General features: G+C 39.9%; 1 protein-coding gene across 1 annotated transcript in view; it reads right to left on the bottom strand.

Moving 5' to 3' along the window:
- The window catches only part of LOC106093461 (uncharacterized), a 308,595-nt gene that overhangs the window by 234,579 nt on the left and 48,133 nt on the right, over window positions 1-25,883 (bottom strand). The window contains exon 2 of the mRNA XM_059368504.1: window positions 15,359-15,394. The gene's annotated coding sequence lies outside the window, so the exon portion shown is untranslated. The remainder of the gene's footprint in view (window positions 1-15,358; window positions 15,395-25,883) is intronic.

The following is a 25,883-nucleotide window of genomic DNA, read 5'->3' as shown; positions in this document are numbered from 1 at the left end:
TATTTATTACCCGATTTTGTTGAAATTTGAAATACAAAATTCAACAGTGACTTATATTTATTAGCCCACTCAATATCCGTGTCGAATTTGGGGGCATAAGTTATCCAATTTTCACCGGATTGTGACGAAAGGGGGTTTTCATGTATACCCGAGGTGGTGGGTATCCAAAGTTCGGCCCGGCCGAACTTAATGCCTTTTTACTTGTTATATTTAGTTGCCCAAAAAGTAATTGCGGATTTTTTAAAAGAGAGTAAATGCATTTTTAATAAAGCTTAGAATGAACTTTAATCAAATATACTTTTTTACACTTTTTCTCTAAAGCAAGCTAAAAATAATAGCTAATAACTGACAGAAGAAAGAATGCAACTACAGAGTCACAAGCCGTTGAAAAAAATTGTCAACGCCGACTATATGAAAAATCCGCAATTACTTTTTGGGCAACCCAGTATATAACAAGAAGATGGATACCAAAACAGCCCATTTACAATCCCCACCGACCTACACTAATAGCAAATATTTTTGCAAATTTTCAAGCGCCTTGCTTTATTCCTTCGAAAGTTAGCGTACTTTCGCCAGGCGGACGGATATAACTAAACCGACTTAGAATGTCAAGACGATGAAGAATATATACTTTGTTAGGTCTCAGATCAATATTTCGATGACGGAATCAGTATACCTACCAGGAGGTTATAAAAATATGGGAAAACCTCCAATAACACTAAAAATGAACACTAATGAAGGGAAAAAATTTTACTTATTATTCCATCCATTAAAAAATACGACTGCACACTAAAAAGGAAGCATCAAGAATGCAAACAAGCGCTCAAAATGCTCTGAAACTGTTTTCTTGCGCCCATCGGCTTTGCTCTCGGCTCTGCTCGGCGTTCACTATGTCCGACACAAGCTTATTTGTATTGCTATCGACTTGTTATGTGACCAGTTTTATCGCACTGACAATCTCGTCTCAGCTTTCAGGGCGCACTCTGTTCGCACCCTTAGAGAATATCAAATCCGCATTAATCCGGAAACAGATGTAAGTATTGTTTGTTCAACAAGTATCATACATTCCATATTCTAAATGCCAAATCTCTTGAGAAAAATTCCTAAAACTCGCATACTATGCATGGCAAGTAAAAAAAAAGGCAATTATGGACATACATATTTTATTACAGGCAAAACATCATAAAAGCACAATAATTTCTTACTTGCTCCCATGGAAATGTCTTTGGCAAACCAATGAAAAGTTGCTATTATGCGATTCGCCATGGCGGCAATGAATCTTATTATCATTCATTCGCTCACTCACTCGCTCGTTCGTTCGTTCACTCACGCAATATTTAATCATTATTTACGTGGTGCTATTTGCTTCGCTTCCCTGCCACAACATGTTTACCAGATCCATTAGAGGCATTAGCATAATAAATGCCGCTTTCCCCTCCCCAATAACATTGCCAGTGCCAATGACAGTTTCAGTACTCGTACTCGTACTGCCAGTCCTTCTCATTCGACAAAAGGCATTGCAGACAATGGAATAGAATTGGTAGTCAGTCGCACATTTGTCAAACAATTTCAATGGCATACATACTTTCAAACAGTTCAATCCCCCACACCTCTTGCTCCCGAACGCCTACATTCAGCATGGATTGTTTACACATTCTCTAGCTCTAATCCCAAGGAGTGATATGAGTTGCCTATCATCATAATGCTTTTGATTTGCTTGACTTTCGTGTTCTCCCTGCTGTTGAATCATCTGTTATGCCCGGTCACAACATATGCTCGCCGACACGATTACATCAGGATTTAGTCTATTTCCAATCTGTTACATGACTAGCATTTCAAAAAGCCTACAATTCCCGACTGAGTCTCAATGAAGGATAAGTGTCGACATGCAATAACAATTGGTGGGGTGAACATGGTCTATATGTTATTGCTGGGATTTAGTGCGTTGTGATGGTTAAGGTTTCCAACAATTTTCCAAGCGATTTAGTGGAGTCCATGGGGTGATAGGCTATAGATGGGGATTTAAATTTGACGGCAGTTATTTCGCGAAACCTCAAACGAAAAGGTTACAAATGCATATTTTCCCATGAACATTCCATTAAGAAACAGTGGCAAACTTGTCACATATCGCTGAGTGCTGTCCGATTCAAGTTTTAGCTCAGTAATTAGGGGCCTCCTTTTAATAGCCGAGTCCGAATGCCGTGCCGCAACGCGACGCCTCTTAGGGGAGAAGTTTTCAGATGGCAAAGTACCTCACAAATGTGGCCAGCATTAGGAGGGGAAAACCACTGCTGATAATTTTTTCCGATGTTCTGGCCAGGATTCGAACCCTAGGGTTCAGCGTCATAGGCGGACATGCTAACCTCTGCGCTACCTTGGCCTCCAAACAGATGGGTTACTAATGCATATTTTCCCATGAGCAATCCATTAAGGAACAGTAGCAAACTTATCACATATCACTGAGTGCTGTCCGATTTAAGTTTTAGCTCAGTGATAAGGGGCCTCCTTTTAATAGCCGAGTCCGAATGACATGCTGCAATGCGACACCTCTTTGGGGACAAGTTTTCAGATGACAAAATACTTCACAAATGTAGCCAGCATTAGGAGGGGATGACCACCGCTGATAATTTTTCCGATATTCTCGCCAGTATTCGAACCCAGACGTTCAGCGTCATAGGCGGATATGCTAACCTCTGTGCTACCGTGGCCTCCTACGGATAGGTTGAGTTACCAATAAATCTGACTTTTTTTATTAGACTAGTCTTAGAATAAAAAGGAAGATTGAAAAAGATCTGTTAGAGCTGGACTTTTGAGAACCTAAACCACCGAAACTGTGGAGGACATCGGCCATCAGATCGAGCGTATCAATAACGTCATTAACGGCCCGCGTAAGTCTCCATGTTCTAACACCACAGCGAGGCGCAAATAGCATCCGCCATGATTGTCCACAGAACAATTTATTTATGGAAGGGTTGCCGAGACTATTCCATAAAACTAGGACTATGTATGTCGACCAAATACTTTATTCATTGTAGGATGTCTTAAGCGGAGATCATTGCAACTAACGATTGGTGGAATGGCAAAGAAATGGTGTTATAACGTCGCACATTGGGATGAAATCGGGAACAACTAATAAAAATCTGACGTTGAGAACCATTGGAAACATGCAAAAGCGAGTTAAGTTCGGCCGGGACGAATCTTGGGAACCCACCAGCATGGATTCTGTTAAAAATTTATACAAACTAAATTTAGTTGAAGGGCCATAATTTTATTCTACATACCAAACTTCTGTCAAACCAGCAAAACTAAAGCTTCTACAAACCGAACAAGGATGATCGAGAGACCGGCTTACATAGAAGCTGTAACAAGTTGAAGACTGATTTGGACCGTGTTAAGCACAGTTTTTGTTGGCCATAACACAACACCACATGCAAAGTTTCAGCCAAAGCGGTCAGAAATTGCAGCTTCCAGGGGCTCAAGATGTCTAATCGGGTTTATATGGGAGCTATATCAGCTTATAGACCGTACTTGACACAGTTGTTGGAAGTCATAACAGAACACTACTTGCACAATTACAGCCAAATCGGACAAAAATTGCGGCTTATAAGGGCTTAAGAAGTCAAGTCGTGAGATCGCTTTCTATGGAAGCTATATCACCTCATAGACCGATTTTGACCGCATAGTTGTAAAAAGTCATAACAAAACACTACATGCTAAAATTCATCCAAATCGGACAAAAATTGCGGCTTCCAGAGGCTCAAGAAGTCAAATAGGGAGATCGCTTTCTATGGGAGCTATATCTAAATCTGAACCGATATGGCCCATTTGCTATCGCCAACGACCTACATCAATACTAAGTTTCGGTGCAAAATTTCATGTGGCTGACTTTGCGTGTTCGACCTGCATCGCGATTTCGACAGACGAACGGACGGACGGACATGGCTAGATCGATTCAAAACGACGAGACGATCATGAATATATATATAATTTATGAGGTCTTAGACAAATATTTCGAGGTGTTACAAACGGAAAGTGTAAATTAGTATACCCCCATGCTATGGCGGTGGGTATAAAAACTAAAATCTTTGCCTATAAACATTCCCCTAAGGAAAGGGTACTTAAACTACCCTTTCCCACATTAAAAATTACTAAGACTACCCTTTCCCACAGAAAGGGTACTAAAACTTACCTTTCCCACAGAAAGGGTACTAAAACTAACCTTTTCCACAGAAAAAGTTTCAAAACTACCGACTTGCCCGAAGGAAAGGGTGCTAAAACTGGGCTTTCCCAAAATAAAGTGTATAAAAACCACCCTTTCCCTAAAACTATCCCTTCCCAAAGAAAAGTGTGGTTAAACTTCTCTTTCTCTAAGGAAGGGGTACTAAAACTACTCTTTCCCAACGAAAAGGGTACTAAAACTACCCTTTCTTAAATGAAAAGCTCTTAAAACAACCCTTTCCCAAAGGAAAGGGTGCTAAAACTGCCCATTCCCAAACGAAGGGGTACTAAAAAAACCTTTCCCAAAAAAGGGCACTAGAATACCCATTCCCAAGGAAAAGGGAACTAAAACTACCCATTTCCAAAGCAAAGGGTACTTAAACTTTGCTATGGGAAAGGGTACTAACGCTAAACTATCTCAAAGGAAAGTGTTCTAAATCAACCCTTTCCCTAAAACTACCATTTCCAAAAGGAAAGGGTGGTCAAACTTCCCTTTTCCAAAGGAAGGGGTACTAAAACCACCCTTACCCAAAGAAAAGGGTCTTAAAACAACCCTTTCCCAAAGGAAAGGGTACTGAAACTGCCCATTCCCAAAGGAAGGGGTACTAAAACTACCCTTTCCCAAAGGAATGGGGTACTAAAACTACCGTTTTCCAAAAGAAAGCTGTTAAAACAACCCTTTCCCAAACGAAAGGGTACAAAAACTGCCCATTCCCAAAGGAAGGGGTACTAAAAATATCCTTCCCCAAAGAAAAGGGTACTAAAAACACCCATTCCCAAGGAAAAGCCTACTAAACCTTCCCATTCCCAAAGGAAAGGGCACTAAAGCTAGCCTATCTGAAAGGAAAGCGTTCTACATTTACCATTTTCCTAAAACCACCATTTCCCAAAGGAAAGGGCGGTCAAACATCCCTTTCCCAAAGGAAAGGCCACTCAAACTACCCTTTCCCAAAGGAAGGGGTAATAAAAATACCCTTTCCTAAAGAAACAGGTACTATAAAAACCCTTTCCCAAAGGAAGCGGTACTAAAACTACCCTTTCCCAAAGGAAAGGGTCTTAAAGCAACCCTTTCCGAAAAGGAAAGGGTACTAAACTACCCTAATAAAACTACCCTTTCCCAAAGAAAAGGGTACAAAGGTAACCACTCCCAAAGGAAAGGATACTAAAACTACCCTTTCCCAAAGGAAGGGGTACTAAAAATAAACTTTTCCAAAGAAAAGGGTACAAAAAAAACACTTTCCCAAAGGAAGAGGTACTAGAACTACTCTTTCCCAAAGGAAAGGGTCTTACAACAATCCTTTCCCAAAGGAAAGGTTACTAAAACTACCCATTCCCAAAGGAAAGAGTACTAAAACTACCCATTCCCAAAGGAAAGAGTACTAAAACTTCCCTTTCCCAAAGGAAAGGGTACAAAAACAGCCCATTCCCAAGGAAAAGGGTAGTAAAACTTCCTATTCCCAAAGGAAAGAGTACTAAAACTACCCTTTCCCTAAAACTACCATTTCCCAAAGGAAAGGGTTCTAAATTTACCCTTTCCCAAAATAAAGGCCACTCAAACTACCCTTTCCCAAAGAAAGGGATACTAAAAATACCCTTTCCTAAAGAAAAAGGTACTAAAAATACCCTTTCCCAAAGAAAAGGGTACTAAAAATACCCTTTCCCAAAGAAAAGGGTACTGAACCTACCCTTTCTCAAAGGAAAGACTCTTAAAACAATCCTTTCCCAAAGAGAGGGTGCTAAAAATATCCACTCGCAAGGAAATGGTACTAAATTTACTCATTCCCAAAGGAAAGGATACTAAAACTGCCCATTCCCAAAGGAAAGGGCACTAAGAATACCCTTTCCCAAAGAAAGGGTACTAAAATTACTCATTCCCAAAGGAATAGTACAAAAACTACACTTTCACAAAGTAAATGGAACTAAAACTACCCTTTCCCAAAGCAAAAAGTACTAAAACTACACTTTCCCAAAGGAAAGGCTCTTAAAACAATCCTTTCCTAAAGGAAAGGGTACGTAAACTGCCCATTCCCAAAGGAAAGGCTACTAAAAATACCCTTTCCCAAAGAAAGGGTACTTAAAATACCCATTCCGAATGAAAGGGTACTAAATTTACTCATTCCCAAAAGAATGGTACTAAAACTCTCCTTTCCCAAAGCAAAAAGTACTAAAACTATACTTTCCCAAAGGAAAGGGTCTTAAAACTACGCACTCCCAAAGGAAGGAGTACTAAAACTACCCATTCCCAAAGGAAAGGGTACTAAAAATACCCTTTCCCAAAGAAAAGGGTACTAAAAATACCCATTCCCAAGGAAAAGGGTACTAAATCTACTCTACTTGGGAAAATTTAGTTTTAGGAAAGGGTAGTGTCCCAAAGGAAATTGTACTAAAACTACCTTTTTCAAAAGGAAATTGTACTAAAACTACCTTTTCCTAAAGGAAATTGTACTAAAACCACCTTTTCTCAAAGGAAAAAATTTAAAAAAAAAAATTCTTCCAATATAAATAGAATCACTAAATTTTTATCTTAAGAGAAAACTTCATTAAAAGGTTGCCACGAGAGAAAATGTTATTTAAATTTTATGTTTAGAGGAATGTCACAAAAATGTCGTTCCGATCTATTATACGACTTTCGTAGTTAGGCGTTTTAGTATTTCTCGCTCTTCAACTTCCATAGAACAAATATACGCATATGCTCAAATACTTATGTGGGTGGTGTTTGTTATGGTCTGATTGGATGTGTCATTGGATGTGATGTGTCAAGTCATCTCTAATAGATTCCCAGCAACACATTGTCATTAACATTTGACATTGATGAATATCATGTTTTTTTTTTGGTATTCTATGAAAATATTTTCAATCCTTTTTGCAACATATGTGATATGGTGTATAACATGCAGAAATGCATGATATTATTTTGCGCATTTAACTGCTAGTCATTATTCAATGGTTGGGGTCTACCATTCAAGCAAATATGTTAAAGAAACAGAAGAAGGGTATGTACTTTATGGAAAGTTACTCACTTATATAACATCTCTTTAGAGAGATTTTTATTTTAAAACAGGGAAGATAAAGGAATGCCTAGTTTCAGTTCCAACTAAGACAATAAGCTATTGGACAAATACTTTTAGTTTTTGGTTTCCGGCTTTTTTACTGACCACTGGCAATATTGGACTAAAACTCCACGTATTCTTGATCTTTATGCCATTGAGTATCGATATAGTCCTATCCTATCACATAAAGATACATTGCAACAATTGCAATCTATTGTGGAGGGTATAAAATATTCATCTCAACCCTACTCAACACCCTTTTTTCCTACTAAAAATCGATTTAATCTAACCCCTGTTAAAAAGTCCAAGTTAAAAACGAACCTTAAATCTTCATACATCAACCTTAACCTTCAAATATTTCACCTGACTTAACACTGACTCAAAGTTCACATTAGATCAATGCTAACGCCTTGCACAATGCCACATAGCCTTGAGGTGTTTTCATTTGAAAAGCTCTGCTCGGTTATATTGTAAGGCGGCTTGGAAACAAATTTATTGACAACAGCTATACATGTCAACTGTATTGCGTATCTCATCTTTTCATTTTGCTCATTCATTCATAGAAAATCCTAGACATGTCGTTTACTTTCATTTCATGAATGCCAAAATGAATCCATCCCAAGATGAGCTCTCTCTCACATATCGCTATGGTCAACATGATACATGTTTGCTTATTATAACAATATTACGACATGTTTTCACAATTTTGTCCAGAATAATCATTTGAATGGTCACAGCAAAGAATAGTGTGGGCGTCTCTAACACTGTGAGTGTGTGTGTGTGTGTGAGTATGTGTGCATCCCAGGGTTATTGCATTGATAAATGTAATGCTTGTACATTTTCTAAGCATTTTCTCCTTTGGTTCTAAAGTGGTTGAGAATGTCATAGTCCTTGATCTTGGACACCTTACAACCGCAATGGTGCTGGCAGAAAAAATGCGAACGGACATTGTATTGGCAAGCATGTCAAACTGAGGATAGATGGCAGCATCAACTACTTACCGGATATTGAAATACACTCAAGATAAATTGTTTAGGAGGACTTATATTTTTTTGTAATTAGTTTAGGCCAAACCGAACTTTTATATCCAATGCCATGGAAACAAGGTGGTTCTTTATGGATATGCACTAGGGGAACATCTCAGGGAAAAGTAATATGGTCTCTGGTCTGGACGATCTTAGATTGGAGAGGACTGTAAGTATGCTGACGGTCTGGTTATTCTCGCCACAGTGAAATTTTTGAACACGGTTCCCACTAGGCCCAGCCGACCGAGGGGGGCCACCTCCCATTACGTGGGGATGCGTACACCCCATAGTCCGATCTATGGAGGGTAAGTAGAGGGTTAGGGTAATACTGGCTACAGAAATTTCACAGCCAGTTAAACACTATAGTTAGATCAACATCTAAAGCAACATATTGGGTTGCCCAAAAAGTAATTGCGGATTTTTTAAATGAAAGTAAATGTATTTTTAATAAAACTTTGAATGAACTTTAATCAAATATACTTTTTTTACACTTTTTTTCTAAAGCAAGCTAAAAGTAACAGCTGATAACTGACAGAAGAAAGAATGCAATTACAGAGTCTCAAGCTGTGAAAAAATTTGTCAACGCCGTCTGTATGAAAAAACCGCAATTACTTTTTGGGCAACCCAATAGATATTACACAACAATGAAAGGACAAAAAATGAATGGTTTTCTCTGGCAACTTCTGCTACAAACTGCAGACGAAGGATAGAATTCTTTATTATATGAATGGAATGGGTAAAGGTTATCTTATATATAAAAGTGTTTGTTTGTAGATTTGTTTGTTCCTTATAGACTCAGAAACGGCTGAACCGACTTTCTTGAAATTTTCACAGATGGTGCATAATGATCCCGTGGTGAAAATAGGGTACTATATTTTTTGATATTTGAGAGGGGCGGACCCTCCCCCTTACCCTAATTTTCAGAAACGCCAGATCCCGGAGATGGGTGGTGCGATTTAAGCGAAATTTTGTGTTCTCTCATTTAGTACCCTAAAAATAAAAATTTGGTATCCAAATTTCGGATGGGGTATCTAGGGGGGCCGCCCCAACCTGTAACCTACCAAACATATATTTAAACCAATCACGACAATATGGGACTCAAATGAAAGGTATTTAGGATAAGAAAATGTATCTGATATCCATTTGTCGGACCAAGTGTTAGGGGCAGCACCCCAACCCCCAAAACACTCCTAAATCGGACATATTTATCGACCATGGCAATATGGGACTTAAATGAAAGGTATTTGCGAGTAGAATACGAATATGATATCCAAATGTGGGACCAAGTTTCTGGGGGTTCACCCCTTTCCCAAAACACCTCCCAAAGAGGACATATTTACTGACCATGGGAATATGGGGCTTACACAAACACCCAAATAGGACATATTTGCTCACCAAAACAATTTGAGTTTTAAAGAGAGTGGAACTAAATATTTATAGATTTTAAGGGCAATACCCCAAACCGGACATATTTGCTGACTTTTGCAATAAGGAGTTTAAATGAGATTAGAAAACGAATTTGATATCCAATTTTAAGGCCGATGGCAATATGGGGTTCAAATAAATAATGTATAGATATATGAGAATAGAGCACGTTGCTGATATATTTTCCGGGCTTAGTGTTTGGGGGACCACCCCAATCCGCAAAACACCCCTAAATCGGGCATATTTATCGGCCATGTCAATATGGAGCTTAAGTGAAAGGTATTGGGGGGTAGAACATAAATTGATAACCATTTTCGGGACCAATTTTCTGGGGATCTACCCCTTTCCCAAAATACCCCGCAAACAACAAATTTTTTTTTTTTTTTTTACGAATTTGATATCTAAATTTAGGACCATATATTTAGGGCATCATCCCTTTCCCTAAAAGATTTTGCCTTATTGATGCACGAGTCAATGTACAAATTAAAACGTCCCATCCAAAATAAGCACAAGATCAGTAAAGGAATATACGTTATCCAATTTATGAGAACCTATATAATAGCACCTAGAATAGGTCTAACCCTGAAAAGAGATAACTTCTTGCAATTCTTAAGATTAAGCGTTATGCCATTAACACTACACCAGTCCACCAGAGAGTGCAGATCGCTCTGCAAGCACAGTGACCGATGTGGAGAATCTAAATTACAAAACAGATTCACATCATCTATGAACATTAAAATCTTTAAGGATTTTGGACTGAATAACTAATGGAAGATCATTCAAGTAAAGAACGAGCAGCAATGGACCTAAATGGCTAAATGGCTTGTGGAACACCATAATAAGCAGCCATATCCTTCGAAAGAATATTATTCAAATAAACTTTCTGTGCACGGTCTTGTAAATAAGAAGCTATGCAATTCAAAAGAACAGATGGGAAACCTATCATTTTAAGTTTAAACAGTGATAACTCATGTGCCACAGAATCGAAAGTCTTACTAAAATCAGTGTAGATTACATCTGTTTGAAATCTGTTAACAAAACCATGATATGCATGACACATCCGTTCTAATAGGTTGGTCAAAGTCGAACTCCCCTTGACAAAGCCGTGTTATTAGGGTGAAACCTGTAGTTGAAACAGCTTTGGTATTGCACTTAATTTCGCAATGCCCCTATAATTTCAATAATATATCTGCTACCATTTTTATGTAAAGGAATTATATAACTTAACCTCCAGGAATGAGGCAAATATCCTGAAGATAATGAATCATCGAATTAGGCAGAAAATGGCCTATAGAACTCATAGGCACAAGATTTAAGAATACTCGCGGGTACACCATCCGGCCCTAGTGTCTTGGAACTCTTTAATGACCTTAACCTCATCCTCAGTAAGAAAAATCCGTTGAAAATAATTCAACCTATTAAGCATATTTAGAACAGGAATACAATTTGGTATAACTACTTTGGAACAAGTCTGGAAATATAACGCATCTCACCGAATCGTCAGACGATTCCCTAAAATCAAACTTCATGCGATGAGTGAATTTCCGAACCTTCCTCTTAGAATTCACAAACTTATGGAAGCTACTGGGATTACTGTAAAGACAATTCCTCATCGTGACTAGATAATCAGCATAACATCTCATATTCTCAGTGTTGTACTGAGACCTCGCTCTCGAATAATTGGTATAATTCAATGAAGTATTACATTTCCTAAAAAGTCATTACGCAAGCATCTCAGATACCATGCTGGTCCCCTTTCAGAATTAGGTCTGACAATGGGAACAGATATTTCGAAAGCACCATTAAGCACATTATAAAAAGACAAAATTCGCAAATCGAAGTCGCAATCAGAAACCCAAATAATACCGAATAAAATCGAACGCAGCAGATCAAAGTCGAGACTGCCAAAATTGTATCTAATCCCGTATCATTTAGTGGAATATCTTTAATCAAATCATGTCGCAATTGAACCTAAACAGTTGAAGTCGGATAGTATCCATCTTCAGGTTTTGCAAATGGCAAACATAAAGAAACAGCCTGGTCCAAAATCCTTTTCCTTACATTATGTTATTCATCTGAAACAAGCACTGGTCAAAAATGTTTCCCCAGAATGTATCCATACCAATTGAAGAAACCATTGATGAAACAGGCACATAGCCAATGGCGTTCTCTTTCGAGACCCACGATATCTGGGGTAAGTTGAAGTCACTGAAACAAACATGTTCGGAATCTGGATGCAGATTCTGAATGTCTCAGGTAGATATTTATCTCCGAATTCGGTGCAACATAAGATCACATTAAAATAAGAACCTGACCCAAATATTTCGTCTTGACGCATAAAAACTCAATATCATAATAATCCGTGAAAGTAGCCAATTCAGAAGCCATGGAGTTGTGAACAACTATAAGCACGCATCCACCAAGTCTATCACATCTATAAACTTGGTATTGAATGGTACACTTGGATGTATTGCTGCACGAGCGACAGGTTGCTGCTTGAGTGTGAATGTGGGTATGACGGAATTGATTCTGTTTACGAGTAGGCAAAAAAAATAGCTGTCTTTAGGCTACCCACTCTGCAGGGAGGGACTTTACATTTATCGCAGTCGGCAAAGTTTTTTGGGGTGCTTTTGGACCGCAGACTTGATTGGAGCATGAAAATGAAGTTAAAGACTAGAAAAGCCTTCGTGGCATTGTGTTCGTGTCAGAAGCTCGTAGGGAGCAAGTGGGGTTTGAGGCCCCATTGGTGTCTCTCAGCGCTGCTTCAAAGTACGACTGCCACGTTTGGGGAAGACCTCCGGGAAGGAGGTGCACTTGGATGAACTGCTACAAGAGCGACAGTTTGCGGCTAAGGTGTGAATGCGGGAAATAGGGAACTCGTACAGTTTACGCATAGGCAAAAAATACCGGTTTTTAGGGTACCCACTCTGCCTACTTTTAGGGGTGATTTTCTGTCTACACGTAGCAGAAAAATACCGGTTTAGGCTACCCACTCCGCAGGGGGTGACTTTACAGTTATCGCAGTCGGCGAAGTTTTTAGGGGTGATTTTGGACAGCAGACTTGATTGGACTGAAATTGAAGTTAGAAAAGCCTTCGCGGTATAGTATTCGTGTCAGAAGATCGTAGGGAGCAAGTGGGATTTAAGACCCCTTTGATTAATCTCGGCGCTTCTGCGGACTACGGCTGCCACGTTCGGGAGGAAAGTGCACTTGGATGTACTGCTACATGAGCGACAGGATGCGGCTTGGGTGTGAATGCGGGAAACAGGGAACTCGTACAGGGTACACATAGGCAAAAAATACCATTCTTTAGGCTACCCACTCTGCCTACTTTTAGGGGTGATTTTGGACAGCAGATTCGATTGTAGACCGAACATAAAGTCAAGGATAAGAAAGGTCTTCGTATCATTGCATTCGTGTCGGAAACTCGTGGGGAGCAAGTGGAGTTGTTCTCAGCGCTGCTGCGAACTACGGCTGCCATGTTTGGAGAACACCTCCGGGAGGGTGGTGCACTTGGATGTACTACTTCAAGGGCGACGAGTTGCGGCTTAGGTGTGAATGCGGGAAACAGAGAACTGGTACTGTTTACGCGTAGGCGAAAAATACTGGTTTTTAGGCTACCCACTCTGCAGGGCGTGACTTTTCAGTTCCCGGAGTCGGCGAAGTTTTAAGGGGTGATTTCAAACAGCATACTCGATTGGAGACTGATCATGAAGTCAAGGATTAGAAAGGCCTTCGCGGTGTTGTATTCATGTCAGAAACTCGTAAGGAGCAAGTGGGGTTTGAGATCCCATTGGTTGTACTCGGTGGTGCTGTGACCTACGGCTGTGTTTGGTGGTCGGTGAAGGATTTTATGTCACATGTCCGTAACCTTAACCTTAACAGGGAGTATAGGGTAGATTTAAGATTTGTGTCTGGGGCTATGGGAACAAATGCGACTGAGTCTTTGAAAGTAATGCTGGAATTTCAGCCTATGGACTCATTTATAAGGGAGACTGCTGGGATAACACTTCTCAGATTGTCGCAGCTTGAGTTGATTCATGGGTCACCGGCGAGATAAAAACGTATATTGAATGGTACCATGGCGGTCTCTCCGACAAACTTCCAGATAGGAATGGACTTGGTGGCTAAAGGACTGCAAGTAAAGTTACCTACCCTGCTAGCATGACAAAAAGGCCAGATTAAGCTTACAGACATTAACGATTTTACAGATGGAACAAAGGTGGAGAATAAAAAAGGGGTGTAATATCGATTGCAATCAACTAGACATTAACGTTTCTTTAAGTATGAGGGAAAAAGTAACTCTCAAAAACCGATGTCCAAACTAAAACGTCAAGGGACGACATGGGAGTGAGAGCAGAAAAATTTTTAGGGGTGAGGGAAAAAGATTCTCTAGAAAACCCATGTCCAAACTAAAACATTATTGGGCGACATGGGAGTGAGAGCAGACACAACGGGGGACATGTTGAGGCTTTTGATGAAAACGCATTTTCCACAAGATAAGACGGGACTCACGAAGACACTGTAATATTCAAATAATGAGGTTTGTTCAAGGCTTATCATTACGCCTGGTTTCGATTCCTGGAGAGAAAATCAGAAAACTTTTCGGCAATGGTAATCCCCCAAATGCTGGCGACCTTTGTGAGGTACTTTGCCATGCAAAAACTTCTCCACCAAGAGATAACGCACTGATTCACGTTGTTTGGGCTCGGCTATAAAAAAGAGGCCCCTTATCGTTGAGCTTAAAATTTATATCGTACAGCACTCATTGATATGTGAAAAGTTTGACCCTGTCCCTAATAGAATGTAGAATGAATTTGCAATAATCATTTGAGTCTCCACATTCTTCACATTCACAAAACCCCACGCCCTAAGTTGAAGACACCGTAGTGTGCCATTTTTATAGACTGCAAGTCTCAAAAATAACTTAAATTCATAGATAGGTGTAGGATGTATTGGTTTCATGTATAGCATACCTCAGTAACACACTTGGACATCCAATTACATGTGTATTTGTTAAGATGGTAAGAGCGATGTAAGGATAGCAAGAAGAAAAATCAATAAGAATAGAGCAAATTCACAAGAATGTTGCAATCTTGCCAACATCACTTTTACTACCCAGACATGGAACAACAATTTGTCTGTCGCCCTAATCCTTTTTGCTTAGCAATAAGCTCCAGTACCTGCGGAACTCAGTTACTTGGCACAGCTGATGACGACTGCTGGCCTGGCTGGAGCTTAGCAACTGTGTGGTGCTAAGCACAGCCATCGGTATCGTATCCTGCATCAACTTGGGCACTATGCCAATTTCAATAATGCAACGGGCAATCCTGCCTCAAACTGTGTGTGTGTGTGGACTGTGGGGCACAAATGCAATAGCAGAGGACCAAAAAGGACTCGATGGGTCACTGGGTGAGTGAGTGAGTGTGTCGGTGACTGATTGAGTGAGTGAGTGAGTGAGAGGTTTGAGGATAGAGGCACATGATGACCCTGCCATCTTGGAACTGCAGGTTTTCTTGCTTGCCATTGCCATGGACTTGGCAAAAACAAAACTTATTGCAAACGTATTGCTACCAATTAATTATATTTATTGTTTATTGCTTATTAATAAATTTTCCATCATCATTATTACCAACTCACCTAATGACGCAAAAACAGCATTCCAGCATAAGCAACCTGTAACGAAAGAAATTAGTTTTCATGTCATTATGCTCGTCTTAAGGATTTCAGATTGTATTTCTAATTAAAAGAGGATAGGATAAGAATTTCAAATTAATTTCACTAAGAGTTCCAATACAGCTACATGAAATACCCACATGCAGGTTTGTTAGCTAGCCTGGCATCTAATATAGCAACTATGTATGTACGACATTTATTTTTATCGTAGGTTTACTAATTTTCCGTATCGTTGGCGATGAATTTAATTGGGAATTATAAATAGCTTCAAGTCATGGCATAGAGAATGGAAAACACATGCAATTAAATACAAATTAAATAATTTAAGAAGATTATTCCCATATATCTTTCACACAATACGCTCGATAGTATTATGTATGCCATGGGGATGAAACTTATGCCTCAGTAGTTGGCACACTCCATTTTGTCTTCTTTTCTTGTGTATGGGGCATAGTAGACTGAGATTCCAATCATCGAGTATGAAGATAAGCTGACGCGTTATCGCCTTTGTCGCCTTTGGTCTAAAACAGTTCAGCCAGCAACCCACCGGCATCTGCTGCCCTGTTTTTCTTCAGTGGGCTCACTGCAGCTTAGAACTCAATCTAACGAAGAGGTAAACATTCTAAACGTGTAGTGGATGTAGTGGATCAGCAGACAAGCTGATGAAAACACTTTATCAGCATGCCACCTTTGGCCTTAAACAGTTCAGCCAGCAATCCATCGGCATCTGCTGCATTGTTGTTCTTCGGTGGGGTTTAGAACTCAACTGCCGAGGAAATAAACATTCTATACTACACCATGGATAGGTTCCGCGGTATACTCTTCGTCGCCAATGTCGGATACTAGCACTAGGGTAAAATGTTCTTCCCATATACTCAGCTCACTATCTGTATCTGCATCGGTGTAGGTATCTGCACCCTTCTTTGTCTTTACAGAAGGGAATCTGGTAAATAATTGAAGAAGATTATTCCCATATATCTTTCATAAAGGACGATCGATAGTATCTTGTATGCGTTGGGGATAAGACTTATCCCATTTTGTAGGCTGAGGTTCCAATCATCGAGTATGCATTCTTCTAGCCAGATCGCGCAGACAAGCTGATGCAAACACTTTATCAGCATGCCACCTTTGGCCTTAAACAGTTCAGCCAGCAACCCATCGGCATCTGCTGCCTTGTTGTGCTTCAGTGGGGTCACTGCAGCTTAGAATTTAATCTGACGAGGAGATGAACATTCTAAACTAAACAATGGATAGGTTCCGTGGTATACTCTTCGCCGCCATTATCAGATACTAGCACTGGGGTAAAATGTTCTTCCCATATACTCAGTTCACTATCTGTATCTGCATCGGTATATGTATCTGCACCCTTCTCTGTCTCTGCAGAAGGGAATCTGGCAAATAATTTAAGAAGATTATTCCCATATATCTTTCATAAAGTACGATCGATAGTATCTGCGTTGGGGGTAAGACTTATTCCTCTGTAGTTGGCACACTCCCTTTTGTAGGCTGAGGTTCCAATCATCGAATATGCATTCTTCTAGCCAGATCGCGCAGACAAGCTGATGCAAACACTTTTTCAGCGTCTCGCCTTCGATTTTAAACAGTTCTGCCAGCAACCCATCGTCTCCTGCTGCCTTGTTGTGCTTCAGTGGGGTCACTGCAGCTTAGAATTAAATCTGACGAGGAGATAAACATTCTAAACTACACAATGGATAGGTTCCGTGGTTTACTCTTCGCCGATATCGTCGGATACTAGATTGGGTTAGGTTAAAGTGGCAGTCTGCCATCAGAGTCACTTACACGTTTTCGTCCATTGTGATACCACAGGAACAAAAAAAGGAATATGCCTTCTAGTTCCTACCGTTGAACCATCCAGATCGCTTCAAAAAGCCCAACAACTTGCGAATGTTCACATCCGCTAAATCAGACAGGTTCTCCAAGAAATGAGAACCTAAAGCGGAACTCCTTCTGACTGCTTGTGCGGGACACACACACAGAAGGTGTTCTATAGTCTCTTCTTCTTCGCTGTCGTCGCAGTTTATGCAAAAGTCGTTGCTGGCAACCTTCAGTCCGTCGGCATGTTTTCCGATTAGAAAGTGGTCATGATGGAAATAAAGACTGAGACGGCTGTTCTTGCCGATTAGACAGTCACCCGTCATGACGGACACAATAACTGAGACGTCAGTTCTAGCCAATGACAGCAAAGCAGTAGACCTCTTCAAATCTACATTAGACCACATAGTTCTGGAATGCTCACAGTCCTCCCTTTGTGACCATCTATCATTCGTTGCACTTCAGGCCTGGTCCTGAATAAATAGCTTACATGTCGCTAGAGGCATACCCACAGATTCCAGTATCCCTGGAATGCGCAGGGTAGTTCCTAGTCTCTCAAGGTCATTCGCTTTACAATTCTCTGGGATATCTCTGTGGCCCGGCATCCAGAACAGGTGAATTTTGAACTGTTCAGCCATCTCGTGGAGAGATCTGCGACAGTCGGGAACGGTTTTTGTGTTCAGAAATACGTTCTCCAGGGATTTAATGGCTGCCTGGCTGTCTGAGAAGATATTTATGTCAATCGTCTTAAAGACATTATATTTAAGCCATTCCACCACTGCCTTAATTGCAAGGATCTATGCTTGCTACACACTGCAGTGGTCGGGTAATCTTTTCGATATAACTAGGTCTAGATCTTTGGAGTACAGCCAAAAACCCACCTGATCGCTTAGTTTGGAACCATCCGTATAGAAGTACCTTCTTTTACCAGGGATATTGTAGTTCCGATCGATTCTAACAGGAATAGTGGTACAGTAGTTATTACCAAAAAGCGGCTCAGGTAGGGTGTATCCACACTGCCTGGAACATCGGATATTGCATCAAGGATAACACAGTGTCCGTAGCCACCACATGACCAAAGAGAAAGCTCCCTTAACCTCAAGGCAAAGGTCGCCGCAATTTAGGTAGCCACAATGTCCAGAGGCATAAGATGTAGCATTAAATTCAGTGCATCAGATGATGTCGTCCTCAGTGCGTCTGTGATGCACAAACAAGCCATCCTTTAGATCCGGTTAAGTATTGAACAGTAGGTGGACTTTTGAAGCGCCGTCCACCAGACCACAACACCATATAGCATTATAGGTCTGACAACTGCAATATATACCCAATGCATGACATGCGTTCTAAGACCCCCAACTTTTGCCAATGGCTCTCTTACAGGTGAATAGGGCAAGAGAGGCCTTTCTTGCCCTTTCCAAAATATTGGAATTGAAGTTCAATTTCCTGTTCAGCAAAACACCCAGGTATTTTGCGCTTTCTGTAAATGGAACATTCTCTCCACCCAAGGAGACAGGTGTCACTGTAGGCAACTTGTATTGTATCTCCTGCTGAAAAGTACTACTTCTGTCTTGCACGGATTTATACGTAGACCACTTTCGGCAACACACTTTGCTGTTGCACGTAGAGTTTCCTGAAGTACATCTCTTTGAGTGCTGAGAAATTTTCCCCTAACCACAATAGCCACCTCATTAGTATACGCGACCACTTTTACACCTTTTTCTTCCAGAGACAATAATATATTGTCAATGGCTATATTCCAAAGTAGATGAGACTGTACACCTCCTTGAGGTAACCCATCTTTTTAGATTCACAAATCCCAAGCCTGCCGTAATGCATCTTTTAGTAAGTAAGTTATTAATAAACTTTTTTACGGTGGAGTTAATACCTAGAAACTCCAACATCTTCATGATTGACGTCGATTTTACACAACTGAAAGCACCTTCAATGTCAAGAAATGCTACCATTGTATATTCCTTGACATCGAGGGAATCCTCTATGAAACCGACTAGGTCGTGAATGGCTATTTCAGTGGATTTGCCTTTGCTATATACATGCTGCTAAGCGATTTCCAGTGATCTTTGCCCCAAGATATGTTTCTATCAACCTCTCAAGAGTCTTCAGAATAAAGAATGGCAGACTAATAGGACGAAAATCGTTCGCCTTTGTGAGGTAAGATTTTGCTGCTTTGTGTATATATGACATGCTGATACAAGCAGAGTATATCTCCCTAAGCCAAGGAACCCGCCTATCCTACACAGCTTGTAATTAAACCGGTGATATATCATCAGGGCCTGGTGACTTAAAGGAGTGGAAGCTTCTTATCACCCAAAGGATTTACGGTTCAGACACAATTTCCTTAATAGCATCCGACGAATGCATACCAGTGACAATCTGGTACTAGCACTAGGGTAAAATATTCTTTTCATACCCTCAGACATACCGGGGGCTATATTCGTTCATAGAGCAACTAGGATCATACTTGTCTTAGATGTCATAACTCAAGACCTTGTTCCAAATTTCAGCCAAATCGAATGAAAATTGGGTCTTCTAAGGGCTCAAGAAGTCAAATCCGGTGATCGGTTTATATGAGGCCTATATCTGTCTACAGACCGAATCGGATCGTACTTGTCATTGGACCAAAAATGGTGCTTCAAAGGGCTCAAGAAGTCAAATCGGGGCATCTGTTTATATGGGAGCTACAACAATAAGTATGCAAAATTTCAAGCGGCTAGCTTTATGCGTTTAACCGCTATCGTGATTTCGACAGACGGATGGACAGACATGGCTAGATCGACTCAGGATGTCGAGATGATCCAGAATATATATAATTTATGGGGTCGCAGATCAATATTTCAAGATGTTACAAACGGAATGACTAGATTAGTATACCCCCAATCCTATGGTAATGCAAATTGCAAATTATGCCCATGAACATTCCACTAAGGAACAGGGGCAAACTTCTCACATATCAATGAGTGCAGTCCGATTCAAGTTTAAGCTCAATGATAAGGGGCTTCCTTTTTATAGCCGAGTCCAAATGGCGTGCCGTAGTTCAACACCTCTTTGGAGAGAAGTTTTATATGGCATAGTACCTCACAAATACTGCCAGCATTAGGAGGGGAAAACTACCGCTGAAAATTTGTTCTGATGGTCTCGCCAGAATTCGAGCCTAGGCGTTCAGCGTCATAGGCGGACATGCTAAACTCTGCACTACGGTGGCCTCCCCCATCCTATGAGGGTGGGTACAAAAATAGAGATATTGCGCTAAAACTTGGCATAGATTTATTATTTGCCCTTTAGCAGGTTAAGTGCGAAGATGGGCTATATCGGACTATATCTTGATGTAGCCCCCATATAGACCGATATGCCGTTTTTAGGTCTTAGGCCCAGTAAAGCCACATTTTTATCCGATTTCGTTGAAATTTGGGACAGTGAGTTGCGTAAGGACAGCAGCATCTCTGTTCAATACATGTCAGCATCTCTGTTCAATACAGTCGGGGGACGTTCCAGATTTGGATTGAGCTGCCACATAGACCGATCTCTCGATTTAAAGTCTTGGGCCCATAAAAGATGCAGTTATTGTCCAATTTCGCTAAAACTCTTTGATTTCGCTGAAATTTGGGGGAATGATTTGTGTTAGGTTCCTCGACGTCCTTACTCAATTTGGTCTAGATCGGTCGATATTTGGATAAAGCTGCCATAGAGACCGATTTCTCGATTTGAGGTCTTGGGCCCATTAAAGCCGCATTTATTGTCCAATTTCCCTGATATTTGGGCCCATAAAAGGGGTTTTTTCCGATTTCGCTGAAATGTTTGGGAGTGATTTTCGTTAGAACTCTCGACGCCTTTGCTCACTTTGGTCCAGATCGATCCAGATTTGGATGTAGCTGTCATATAGACCGATCTCTCGATTTAAAGTCTTGGGCTCATAAAAGGGGCTGTTATTCTCCGATTTCGCTGAACTTTGGGGGAGTGATTTGTGTTAGAACTTTTGACGTCCTTGCTCAATTTGGTTCAGATCGGGCCAGATTTGGATACAGCTGCCATATAGACCGATCTCTCGATTTAAGGCCTTTGGCCCATGAAAGGGGCTTTTATTCTCCGATTTCGCTGAACTTTAAGGGAGTGATTTGTGTTTGGACTCTAGACGTCTTTGCTCAATTTGGTCCAGATCGGTTCAGATTTGGATATAGCTGCTATATAGACCGATATCTCGATTTAAAGTCTTGGGCCCATTAAAGTGATTTGTGTTAGGACTTTCCACGTCCTTGCTCAATTTGGTTCAGATCGGGCCAGATTTGGATATAGCTGCCATATAGACCGATCTCTCGATTTAAAGTCTTGGGCCAATAAAAGGGGCTTTAATCTTCCGATTTCGCTGAAATTTTGAGGATTGATTTGATTATGACTCTAGACGTCTTTGCTCAATTTGGTCCAGATCGGTTCAGATTTGGTTGTAGCTGCTATAAAGACCGATATCTCGATTTAAGGTCTTAGACCCATTGAAGCCGCATTTATTGCGCTGAAATTTGGACCAGCGATTTGTGTTAGGCCCAGCGACATCCCTGCTCAATACGACCCAGATCGATCCAGATTTAGATACAGCTGCCATATATACCGATCTCCCGATTTATGGCTTTAGGCTCATAAAAGATGATTTTATTAAACGATTTTGCTGAAATTGAACACAATGAGTTACGTTTGGCCCCTTGACGTTCGTACTGAGTATGGTCAAGATCAGTCTTTATTTGGATATAACTGCCGCATAGATCGATTTCTCAATTTAAGGTATTGGGTCCATAATAAGCGCATTTATTGTCCGATTTCGCTGAAATGTTTGTTTCTCTTTCGAGACGAGCTCTATGATCGGAGATGCAAATGGAAAAGGAAAGCCAAAGATAGCAAAACACATCAACCACTATGGGCGCGTTTCGTCTTTGGTTAGAAGACTTATTCAACCATATAAGGTGTGATGGCTTCAAGGGCCGTGTGTTGGTATGTTGTATTTGAATCGTATTAATAGCGAAAACGCATCTATGATACAATTACCACATTAACAACGCTCGACAACCCTGTCTATCAGCTGTACTTTTCCCAATGCATGTATTTTTGTGTAATGACAGACATTCTTTCTGTGACAAATTACACTTCTTCCGTACTACACATGATTTTTGTGCATCTGTTGGAAGTTGTATTGATGGCTTCGAACGCTAAGACAACGGCAATGGCTCTCGCCGTTGCTCCGACTGCCCAGGTTCGAATCCAGTTTTTTTGCCTGTTAGGATGAAGATCATTAATTTTTTACTATTCTTGTTTGTTTCTCTTTCGAGACAAGCTCAATGATCGCAAATGGAAAAGGAAAGCCGAAGACAGCAACACATACCAACCACTATGGGATGCGTTTCGTCTTTGGTTAGAAGACTTTCCAACCATATTAACTGTGATGGCTTCAAGGGTATGTTGAGTTGTATTGGGCCCCTTAAACATTCCAGTTCGATGTGGTCAAGATCCGTGTATATTTGAATATAGCTCCCTTATATACCGAATTATCGATTTAAGGTGAATCAATTAATCAATTTTGCTGAAATTCGGCACAATGACTTGTGTTAGACACCTCCACATTCGTACCGAGTATGGTCAAAATCGGGTTATATTCAGATAGGGCTGTCATATATACTGATCTCCAATTTAAGTTTTGGGGACAGTAAAATAACGTTTATTACTCGATATTCGATATTCCTATTCGATATGGCTTAGATCGTCTTATACTTCGATATAGCTGCGATATAGACCGATTAGACCCGATTTAAGGCCCTGGACCTGCAACAGGCGCATTATTAACCGATTTCGCTGAATCCGGTACAATGAGTTGTAGTAGTCCCTTATGTGTCCCTTCCGAATATGGTGGAGATCGGACTATATTTAGGTATATAGCTGCCATATAGAACAATATTCTATTTGACCGTCTTGTGTAGAAGATTGTATTCGACCCCTAGACGTCTGTGCTGAATTTCGATATAACTGGGGTTAATATTGGGTTGCCCAAAAAGTAATTGCGGATTTTTGAAAAGAAAGTAAATACATTTTTAATAAAACTTAGAATGAAATTTAATCAAATATACTTTTATTACACTTTTTTCTAAAGCAAGCTAAAAGTAACAGCTGATAACTGACAGAAGAAAGAATGCAGTTACAGAGTCACAAGCTGTGAAAAAATTTGTCAACGCCGATTATATGAAAAATCCGCAAATACTTTTTGGGCAACCCAATATTTGATGCATTTTTCCCCGGAACTTGACAGAGGTGGTTAATGTACTCAACCAAAATTGTGATTCAAAATAGCAAAATAATTTGCTAAAACAACAGTTCTTGGCTGCTGAAGTTGGGAAGTAGACGTTTCTGCTGTTTTAGCAAACAAATGGCTGCTGTTTCAGCTAACATTCTGTATGCCATTTTAACTAGCAAAATCTGCTGTTTGAATAACAAAATTATGTCGAAATACAAAAATATGGCTGAATTTTGAAGCTGTTCTAGGCTCTTCGACAGTTGTTTTGAATATGGGCCAGATCGGTCTATATCTTCCAATTTTAGGTATTGGACCTATAAAAAGCGCATTTCTCACTCAATTTCCCTGAAATTTTTACAGTGAGCCCTGTTCAACTCTTTGATATCCGAGCTCTATATGTTTATGGTCGGTCTATATTTGGATATAGCCGCCACTTATATATATCGATGTCTCGATTTAAGTTCTTAGGCCCATTAAAGGTTAATTTTTCATCAAAGAATTTGGTGCAATGAGTTGTGCTAGACTCTTTTTTAAGCTTCCTGACTAAGGTGAATATCGGACAATATTTACATATAGCTGCTATGGGTTCATAAATTATGCATTTTTCACCGTATTATGACAAAAGTTAGATATAGCCGAGGTGGAGAGTATCCAACGTTCGACCTGGCCAAAATTTTTACTAGTTTTGACGATTTTTTTTTTATTTCTAAGTTACTGTCAACATTTTTGTAACATAAAACAGCTGAAAATTGTTGCTGTTTTAGTAAGAAAAGTACTGCTGTCCCATTTTCAGCACATTCTGGTGCTACAGCAAATATTTTTGTCGTTTTCTTCGCTTCGGCTTCGATCTTTCGCTTTGGCTTTTTGTACAAAAACGATTCGTCACGCACGATCCAAAATCAAATACATTTGATTCACGTTTCTTTGAAAATTATATTTACTTGTAAAAATTCCACAAATATTTGCATGAAAAACAAATTTTGGTTGGCCAATAAAATTAAAACCATTTTTTGGAAGCATTCAAAGGCTTTCTTTATTTAATACACAAAATTTAGTTCTCTTTATTTGTACAAAACAACAAAGGTGTGTAAATTCATTGGTAAACAAAAAACAAATAACAAGCCAAAAGCGTGCTAAGTTCGGCCGGGCCGAATCTTATATACCCTTCACCATGGACCGCATTTGTCGAGTTCTTTTCTGGGTATCTCTTTTGAAGCAAATGAATATGATAAAAGAAAATAATGGCTATGATATTGGAGCTATAATATCAAGTTATCGTTCGGTTCGGATCATAATTGAATTGAATGTTGGATACCATAGTAGAACTCGTTGTGTAAAATTTCAGCCAATTCGAAAAAGAATTCCGCCCTTTAGGAGCTCAATAAGTAAAATAGGAAGATTGGTTTATATGGGAGCTATATCAGGCTATAGACCGATTCAGACCATAATTGACACGTATGTTGAAGGTCATGAGAAAAGTCGTTGTTCAAAGTTTCAGCCAAATCAGCTAATTATTGCGACCTCTAGAGGCTCAAGAAGTCAAGACCCATATATTGGGTTGCCCAAAAAGTAATTGCGGATTTTTTAAAAGAAAGTAAATTCATTTTTAATAAAACTTAGAATGAACTTTAATCAAATATACTTTTTTACACTTTTTTTCTAAAGCAAACTAAAAGTAACAGCTGATAACTGACAGAAGAAAGAATGCAATTACAAAGTCACAAGCTGTGAAAAAATTTGTCAACGCCGACTATATGAAAAATCCGCAATTACTTTTTGGGCAACCAGTTTATATAGCAGGTTTATATGGTAGCTACATTAGGTTATGGACCAACTAAAACCACATTTGATACAGCTGTTGGACGTCATAACAAACCACTTCTTGCAAAATGTCAGCCTAATCGGATAAGATTTAAGCTCTCTAGTGGCTCAAGAAGTCAAGATTCAAGATAGGTTTATATGGCAGCTATATCAAGTTACGGGCCGATTTGAATCATACTTAGTATAGTTGTTGAAAGTCATAATAAAAGAGCTTATGCAGCCAAATCGGATAGAAATTGCACCCTCTAGAGGCTGAAGAAGTCAAGACCCCAGATCGGTTCATATGACATCTATATCAGTTTAGGAACCGATTTGAACCACACTTACGGCACTTGTTGTAAATCATAATAAAACACCTCATACAAAATTTTAGCCAAATCGGATAAAAATTGCGCCCTCTAGAGGCTCAAGAAGTCAAGATCCAAGATCGGTTTATATGGCAGCTATATCAAAACATGGACCGATTTGACCCATTTACTATCCCAACCGACCTACACTAATAAAAAGTATTCAAGCAAAATTTCGAGCGGCTAGCTTTACTCCTTCGAA

This window comes from Stomoxys calcitrans, chromosome 1 (assembly GCF_963082655.1).
Source record: "Stomoxys calcitrans chromosome 1, idStoCalc2.1, whole genome shotgun sequence".
Taxonomy (NCBI): domain Eukaryota; kingdom Metazoa; phylum Arthropoda; class Insecta; order Diptera; family Muscidae; genus Stomoxys; species Stomoxys calcitrans.
This window is presented reverse-complemented; position numbering and strand designations above follow the sequence as displayed.